General features: G+C 41.3%; 1 protein-coding gene across 1 annotated transcript in view; it reads right to left on the minus strand.

Annotated features, from left to right (window-relative positions):
- The window catches only part of LOC116366235 (potassium voltage-gated channel subfamily H member 4-like), a gene marked incomplete at its 3' end in the record, with an annotated part of 57,296 nt that extends 47,750 nt beyond the window's left edge, over positions 1-9,546 (minus strand). Inside the window, exon 1 of the mRNA XM_031818468.1 lies at positions 9,449-9,546. The remainder of the gene's footprint in view (positions 1-9,448) is intronic.
- Between the last annotated feature and the right edge of the window lie 682 nt (positions 9,547-10,228).

Below are 10,228 nucleotides of genomic sequence, written 5' to 3' on the forward strand. Positions count from 1 at the left end.
TAAGAGTGATAGGATGAGATATGGGCAGTATTGGAGAACATAAGAGTGATAGGATGAGATATGGGCAGTATTGGAGAACATAAGAGTGATAGGATGAGATATGGGCAGTATTGGAGAACATAAGAGTGATAGGATGAGATATGGGCTGTATTGGAGAACATAAGAGTGATAGGATGAGATATGGGCTGTATTGGAGAACATAAGAGTGATAGGATGAGATATGGGCAGTATTGGAGAACATAAGAGTGATAGGATGAGATATGGGCAGTATTGGAGAACATAAGAGTGATAGGATGAGATATGGGCTGTATTGGAGAGCATAAGAGTGATAGGATGAGATATGGGCTGTATTGGAGAACATAAGAGTGATAGGATGAGATATGGGCAGTATTGGAGAACATAAGAGTGATAGATGAGATATGGGCATATTGGAGAACATAAGAGTGATAGGATGAGATATGGGCTGTATTGGAGAACATAAGAGTGATAGGATGAGATATGGGCAGTATTGGAGAACATAAGAGTGATAGGATGAGATATGGGCTGTATTGGAGAACATAAGAGTGATTAGGATGAGATATGGGCAGTAATTGGAGAACATAAGAGTGATAGGATGAGATATGGGCCAGTATTGGAGAACATAAGAGTGATAGGATGAGATATGGGCTGTATTGGAGAACATAAGAGTGATAGGATGAGATATGGGCTGTATTGGAGAACATAAGAGTGATAGGATGAGATATGGCGCTGTATTGGAGAACATAAGATGTGATAGGATGAGATATGGGCAGTATTGGAGAACATAAGAGTGATAGGATGAGATATGGGCAGTATTGGAGAACATAAGAAGTGATAGGATGAGATATGGGCTGTATTGGAGAACATAAGAGTGATAGGATGAGATATGGGCAGTCTTGGAGAACTAAGAGTGATAGGATGAGATATGGGCTGTATTGGAGAACATAAGAGTGATAGGATGAGATATGGGCTGTATTGGAGAACATAAGAGTGATAGGATGAGATATGGGCAGTATTGGACGAACATAAGAGTGATAGGGTGATAGGATGAATATGGGCTGTATTGGGAGAACATAAGGTGATAGGATGAGAATATGGCAGTATGGAGAACATAAGAGTGATAGGGTGATAGGATGAGATATGGGCAGTATTGGAGAACATAAGAGTGATAGGATGAGAATATGGGCAGTATTGGAGAACATAAGAGTGATAGGATGAGATATGGGCAGTATTGGAGAACATAAGAGTGATAGAATGAGATATGGGCAGTATTGGAGAACATAAGAGTGATAGGAGTGAGATATGGGCTGTATTGGAGAACAATAAGAGTGATAGGATGAGATATGGGCAGTATTGGAGAACATAAGAGTGAGGATTAGGATGAGAATATGGGCAGTATTGGAGAACATAAGAGTGATATGATGAGATATGGGCAGTATTGGAGAACATAAGAGTGATAGGATGAGATATGGGCAGTATTGGAGAACATAAGAGTGATGGGATGAGATATGGGCAGTATTGGAGAACATAAGAGTGATAGGATGAGATATGGGCAGTATTGGAGAACATAAGAGTGGTAGGATGAGCTATGGGCAGTATTGGAGAACATAAGTGATGGGATGAGATATGGGCAGTATTGGAGAACATAAGAGTGATGGGATGAGATATGGGCGTATTGGAGAACATAAGAGTGAGGATAGGATGAGATATGGGCAGTATTGGAGAACATAGAGTGATAGGATGAGATATGGGGCAGTATTGGAGAACATAAGAGTGATAGGATGAGATATGGGCAGTATTGGAGAACATAAGAGTGATAGGATGAGATATGGGCAGTATTGGAGAACATAAGAGTGATAGGATGAGATATGGGCAGTATTGGGAGAACATAAGAGTGATAGATGAGATATGGGCAGTATTGGAGAACATAGAGGTGATAGGATGAGATATGGGCAGTATTGGAGAACATAAGAGTGAATTAGGAGGAGATATGGGCTGTATTGGAGAACATAAGAGTGATAGGATGAGATATGGGCTTGCTATTGGAGAACATACGAGTGATAGGATGAGATATGGGCAGTATTGGAGAACATAAGAGTGATAGGATGAGATATGGGCAGTATTGGAGAACATAAGAGTGATAGGATGAGATATGGGCTGTATTGGAGAACATAAGAGTGATAGGATGAGATATGGGCTGTATTGGAGAACATAAGAGTGATAGGATGAGATATGGGCAGTATTGGAGAACATAAGAGTGATAGGATGAGATATGGGCAGTATTGGAGAACATAAGAGTGATAGGATGAGATATGGGCTGTATTGGAGAACATAAGAGTGATAGGATGAGATATGGGCAGTATTGGAGAACATAAGAGTGATAGGATGAGATATGGGCTGTATTGGAGAACATAAGAGTGATAGGATGAGATATGGGCAGTATTGGAGAACATAAGAGTGATAGGATGAGATATGGGCTGTATTGGAGAACATAAGAGTGATAGGATGAGATATGGGCAGTATTGGAGAACATAAGAGTGATAGGATGAGATATGGGCAGTATTGGAGAACATAAGAGTGATAGGATGAGATATGGGCAGTATTGGAGAACATAAGAGTGATAGGATGAGATATGGGCAGTATTGGAGAACATAAGAGTGATAGGATGAGATATGGGCAGTATTGGAGAACATAAGAGTGATAGGATGAGATATGGGCAGTATTGGAGAACATAAGAGTGATAGGATGAGATATGGGCAGTATTGGAGAACATAAGAGTGATAGGATGAGATATGGGCAGTATTGGAGAACATAAGAGTGATAGGATGAGATATGGGCAGTATTGGAGAACATAAGAGTGATAGGATGAGATATGGGCAGTATTGGAGAACATAAGAGTGATAGGATGAGATATGGGCAGTATTGGAGAACATAAGAGTGATAGGATGAGATATGGGCAGTATTGGAGAACATAAGAGTGATAGGATGAGATATGGGCAGTATTGGAGAACATAAGAGTGATAGGATGAGATATGGGCTGTATTGGAGAACATAAGAGTGATAGGATGAGATATGGGCTGTATTGGAGAACATAAGAGTGATAGGATGAGATATGGGCAGTATTGGAGAACATAAGAGTGATAGGATGAGATATGGGCAGTATTGGAGAACATAAGAGTGATAGGTGATAGGATGAGATATGGGTTGTATTGGAGAACATAAGAGTGATAGGATGAGATATGGGCAGTATTGGAGAACATAAGAGTGATAGGGTGATAGGATGAGATATGGGCAGTATTGGAGAACATAAGAGTGATAGGATGAGATATGGGCAGTATTGGAGAACATAAGAGTGATAGGATGAGATATGGGCAGTATTGGAGAACATAAGAGTGATAGGATGAGATATGGGCAGTATTGGAGAACATAAGAGTGATAGGATGAGATATGGGCTGTATTGGAGAACATAAGAGTGATAGGATGAGATATGGGCAGTATTGGAGAACATAAGAGTGATAGGATGAGATATGGGCAGTATTGGAGAACATAAGAGTGATATGATGAGATATGGGCAGTATTGGAGAACATAAGAGTGATAGGATGAGATATGGGCAGTATTGGAGAACATAAGAGTGATGGGATGAGATATGGGCAGTATTGGAGAACATAAGAGTGATAGGATGAGATATGGGCAGTATTGGAGAACATAAGAGTGATAGGATGAGATATGGGCAGTATTGGAGAACATAAGTGATGGGATGAGATATGGGCAGTATTGGAGAACATAAGAGTGATGGGATGAGATATGGGCAGTATTGGAGAACATAAGAGTGAGGATAGGATGAGATATGGGCAGTATTGGAGAACATAAGAGTGATAGGATGAGATATGGGCAGTATTGGAGAACATAAGAGTGATAGGATGAGATATGGGCAGTATTGGAGAACATAAGAGTGATAGGATGAGATATGGGCAGTATTGGAGAACATAAGAGTGATAGGATGAGATATGGGCAGTATTGGAGAACATAAGAGTGATAGGATGAGATATGGGCAGTATTGGAGAACATAAGAGTGATAGGATGAGATATGGGCAGTATTGGAGAACATAAGAGTGATAGGATGAGATATGGGCTGTATTGGAGAACATAAGAGTGATAGGATGAGATATGGGCTGTATTGGAGAACATAAGAGTGATAGGATGAGATATGGGCAGTATTGGAGAACATAAGAGTGATAGGATGAGATATGGGCAGTATTGGAGAACATAAGAGTGATAGGATGAGATATGGGCTGTATTGGAGAACATAAGAGTGATAGGATGAGATATGGGCTGTATTGGAGAACATAAGAGTGATAGGATGAGATATGGGCAGTATTGGAGAACATAAGAGTGATAGGATGAGATATGGGCAGTATTGGAGAACATAAGAGTGATAGGATGAGATATGGGCTGTATTGGAGAACATAAGAGTGATAGGATGAGATATGGGCAGTATTGGAGAACATAAGAGTGATAGGATGAGATATGGGCTGTATTGGAGAACATAAGAGTGATAGGATGAGATATGGGCAGTATTGGAGAACATAAGAGTGATAGGATGAGATATGGGCAGTATTGGAGAACATAAGAGTGATAGGATGAGATATGGGCTGTATTGGAGAACATAAGAGTGATAGGATGAGATATGGGCTGTATTGGAGAACATAAGAGTGATAGGATGAGATATGCGGCTGTATTGGAGAACATAAGAGTGATAGGATGAGATATGGGCAGTATTGGAGAACATAAGCGTGATAGGATGAGATATGGGCAGTATTGGAGAACATAAGAGTGATAGGATGAGATATGGGCTGTATTGGAGAACATAAGAGTGATAGGATGAGATATGGGCAGTATTGGAGAACATAAGAGTGATAGGATGCGATATGGGCTGTATTGGAGAACATAAGAGTGATAGGATGAGATATGGGCTGTATTGGAGAACATAAGAGTGATAGGATGAGATATGGGCAGTATTGGAGAACATAAGAGTGATAGGGTGATAGGATGGAGATTGGGCTGTATTGGAGAACATAAGAGTGATAGGATGAGATATGGGCAGTATTGGAGAACATAAGAGTGATAGGGTGATAGGATGAGATATGGGCAGTATTGGAGAACATAAGAGTGATAGGATGAGATATGGGCAGTATTGGAGAACATAAGAGTGATAGGATGAGATATGGGCAGTATTGGAGAACATAAGAGTGATAGGATGAGATATGGGCAGTATTGGAGAACATAAGAGTGATAGGGTGAGATATGGGCTGTATTGGAGAACATAAGAGTGATAGGATGAGATATGGGCAGTATTGGAGAACATAAGAGTGAGGATAGGATGAGATATGGGCAGTATTGGAGAACATAAGAGTGATAGGATGAGATATGGGCAGTATTGGAGAACATAAGAGTGATAGGATGAGATATGGGCAGTATTGGAGAACATAAGAGTGATGGGATGAGATATGGGCAGTATTGGAGAACATAAGAGTGATAGGATGAGATATGGGCAGTATTGGAGAACATAAGAGTGATAGGATGAGATATGGGCAGTATTGGAGAACATAAGTGATGGGATGAGATATGGGCAGTATTGGAGAACATAAGAGTGATGGGATGAGATATGGGCAGTATTGGAGAACATAAGAGTGAGGATAGGATGAGATATGGGCAGTATTGGAGAACATAAGAGTGATAGGATGAGATATGGGCAGTATTGGAGAACATAAGAGTGATAGGATGAGATATGGGCAGTATTGGAGAACATAAGAGTGATAGGATGAGATATGGGCAGTATTGGAGAACATAAGAGTGATAGGATGAGATATGGGCAGTATTGGAGAACATAAGAGTGATAGGATGAGATATGGGCAGTATTGGAGAACATAAGAGTGATAGGATGAGATATGGGCAGTATTGGAGAACATAAGAGTGATAGGATGAGATATGGGCTGTATTGAGGAACATAAGAGTGATAGGATGAGATATGGGCAGTATTGGAGAACATAAGAGTGATAGGATGAGATATGGGCAGTATTGGAGAACATAAGAGTGATAGGATGAGATATGGGCTGTATTGGAGAGCATAGAGTGATAGGATGAGATATGGGCAGTATTGGAGAACATAAGAGTGATAGGATGAGAATATGGGCTGTATTGGAGACAAGGATCCGATGGATGAGAATGGGGCAGTATTGGAGAACATAAGGTGATAGGATGAGATATGGGCAGTATTGGAGAACATAAGAGTGATGATGGATGATATGGGCTGTATTGGAGAACATAAGAGTGATGGATGAGATATGGGCAGTATTGGAGAACATAAGAGTGATAGGATGAGATATGGGCTGTATTGGAGAACATAAGAGTGATAGGATGAGATATGGGCAGTATTGGAGAACATAAGAGTGATAGGATGAGATATGGGCAGTATTGGAGAACATAAGAGTGATAGGATGAGATATGGGCTGTATTGGAGAACATAAGAGTGATAGGATGAGATATGGGCTGTATTGGAGAACATAAGAGTGATAGGATGAGATATGGGCTGTATTGGAGAACATAAGAGTGATAGGATGAGATATGGGCTGTATTGGAGAACATAAGAGTGATAGGATGAGATATGGGCAGTATTGGAGAACATAAGAGTGATAGGATGAGATATGGGCTGTATTGGAGAACATAAGTGATAGGATGAGATATGGGCTGTATTGGAGAACATAAGAGTGATAGGATGAGATATGGGCAGTATTGGAGAACATAAGAGTGAGGGTGATGATAGGATGAGATATGGGCTATTGGAGAACATAAGAGTGATAGGATGAGATATGGGCAGTATTGGAGAACATAAGAGTGATAGGGTGATAGGATGAGATATGGGCAGTATTGGAGAACATAAGAGTGATAGGATGAGATATGGGCAGTATTGGAGAACATAAGAGTGATAGGATGAGATATGGGCAGTATTGGAGAACATAGGAGTGATAGAATGAGATATGGGCAGTATTGGAGAACATAAGAGTGATAGGGTGAGATATGGGCTGTATTGGAGAACATAAGAGTGATAGGATGAGATATGGGCTGTATTGGAGAACATAAGAGTGATAGGATGAGATATGGGCAGTATTGGAGAACATAAGAGTGATAGGATGAGATATGGGCAGTATTGGAGAACATAAGAGTGATATGATGAGATATGGGCAGTATTGAGAACATAAGAGTGATAGGATGAGATATGGGCAGTATTGGAGACATAAGAGTGATGGGATGAGATATGGGCAGTATTGGAGAACATAAGAGTGATAGGATGAGATATGGGCAGTATTGGAGAACATAGAGTGATAGGATGAGATATGGGCTGTATTGGAGAACATAAGAGTGATAGGATGAGATATGGGCAGTATTGGAGAACATAAGAGTGATAGGATGAGATATGGGCAGTATTGGAGAACATAAGAGTGATGATAGGATGAGATATGGGCAGTATTGAGAACATAAGAGTGATAGGATGAATATGGGCAGTATTGGAGAACATAAGAGTGATAGGATGAGATATGGGCAGTATTGGGAACATACGAGTGATGATAGGATGAGATATGGGCAGTATTGGAGAACATAAGAGTGATAGGATGAGATATGGGCTGTATTGGAGAACATAAGAGTGATAGGATGAGATATGGGCTGTAGTGGAGAACATAAGAGTGATAGGATGAGATATGGGCAGTATTGAGAACATAAGAGTGATAGGATGAGATATGGCAGTATTGGAGAACATAAGAGTGATGGGATGATGTGAGATGTATTGGAGAACATAAGAGTGATGGGATGAGATATGGGCAGTATTGGAGAACATAAGAGTGATAGGATGAGATATGGGCAGTATTGGAGAACATAAGAGTGATAGGATGAGATATGGGCTGTATTGGAGAACATAAGAGTGATAGGATGAGATATGGGCAGTATTGGAGAACATAAGAGTGATAGGATGAGATATGGGCTGTATTGGAGAACATAAGAGTGATGGATGAGATATGGGCAGTATTGGAGAACATAAAGTGATAGGATGAGATATGGGCAGTATTGGAGAACATAAGAGTGATGATAGGATGAGATATGGGCTGTATTGGAGAACATAAGAGTGATGGGATGAGATATGGGCTGTGTGGAGAACATAAGAGTGATGGATGATGTGATGTGTTGGAGAACATAAGAGTGATAGGATGAGATATGGGCTGTAGTGGAGAAATAAGAGTGATGGGATATGTGAGATGTATTGGAGAACATAAGAGGTGATAGGATGAGATATGGGATGTATTGGAGAACATAAGAGTGATAGGATGAGATATGGGCTGTATTGGAGAACATAAGAGTGATAGGATGAGATATGGGCAGTATTGGAGAACATAAGAGTGATGATAGGATGAGATATGGGCTGTATTGGAGAACATAAGAGTGATGGGATGAGATATGGGCTGTATGGAGAACATAAGAGTGATGGGATGATGTTAGATTGTATTGGAACATAAGAGTGATAGGATGAGATATGGGCTGTAGTGGAGAACATAAGAGTGATGGATGATGTGAGATGTATTGGAGAACATAGAGTGATAGGATGAGATATGGGATGTATTGGAGAACATAAGAGTGATAGGATGAGATATGGGCTGTATTGGAGAACATAAGAGTGATAGGATGAGATATGGGCTGTATTGGAGAACATAAAGAGTGATAGGGTGAGATATGGGCATATTGGAGAACATAAGAGTGATAGGATGAGATATGGCTGTATTGGAGAACATAAGAGTGATAGGATGAGATATGGGCAGTATTGGAGAACATAAGAGTGATGATAGGATGAGATATGGCAGTATTGGAGAACATAAGAGTGATAGGATGAGATATGGGCTGTATTGGAGAACCATAAGAGTGATAGGATGAGATATGGGCTGTATTGGAGAACATAAGAGTGATAGGATGATGTGAGATGTATTGGAGAACATAATGATAGGATGAGATATGGGATGTATTGGAGAACATAAGAGTGATAGGATGAGATATGGGCTGTATTGGAGAACATAAGAGTGATAGGATGAGATATGGGCTGTATTGGAGAACATAAGAGTGATAGGATGAGATATGGGCAGTATTGGAGAACATAAGAGTGATAGGATGAGATATGGGCTGTATTGGAGAACATAAGAGTGATAGGATGATGTTGGATGTATTGGACAAACATGTTGCTAACTGGGTGATATGGGGACGTGTCGTGCGACACGCGCTCTAAACAGACCCCCCATAATGCATCGCTCTTTACAGCTCTATATAATTCCAGTAGCTAACTGCAAAGATGTTTTCTGTAACTGTCCCTCCATGTGTTACAGTGTACACGTTGTTGATCGAGCTTGCTCTTGTCCTGTTTCTGCAAGTGGCCAGACAACTGGTAGAGTACGGCCCGACTACGCCGGCGGTTGTGGTCAAAGCCTGGGGGGCGGTTGATCTGGTGCACCTCCAGACCTGTCCTCCTCGTCTGGGGACCGGCAGGCCGAGGGGTGGGGGTGGAGGGAGAGACACGGCCGAGGGGTGTGGAGTGGAGGGAGACAGATCCTTTTGATGTACTGTAATTAGCGTATTCATTGTTCATCAGTAACTGTCCATCCCTCTCCCTCCATCCCCTCTCTCCCTCACCAGTGCTGAGTCTGTCCATGGTCCCCTGGTCTCTGGTCCTTCCTGGTCGCTTGTGATGTCCCTTGTGGGAGACCAGGAACAGCACTCCTCTCCCTTCTTCTCATTCTTGATGGGCACTATGTCCAGCAACACCAGAACTGCTCTCCTGAGATCACAGACAGACACACAGACAACCATAGGTCAGAGAGGAGTAAAACATATAGGCCTCTGTCTCAATGCCTTGATCATCTGTCCTCTCCTCCTCATCTGCATTATCTGAAACACTGAGCAAGTGAAAACTAGACTAATGACTTTGATGAAGGTAATAAAAGAAAAGATGCATTTGAGAAAAAGCCATAGAAACCCCTTGAGGGACCTGTGGAGAAAGTCTTACCAGACCACTGACTAATCTCTGTCAACTAGAACCAAGATGGTTCCCTTCCTTACCCCCCTTCTTGTACAGGATGCACTCAGTCTTAAATTCCTGCCGCTCGTCCAGAGCCT

Source organism: Oncorhynchus kisutch, unplaced genomic scaffold, assembly GCF_002021735.2.
Source record: "Oncorhynchus kisutch isolate 150728-3 unplaced genomic scaffold, Okis_V2 scaffold1417, whole genome shotgun sequence".
NCBI classification, from domain to species: Eukaryota; Metazoa; Chordata; class Actinopteri; order Salmoniformes; family Salmonidae; genus Oncorhynchus; species Oncorhynchus kisutch.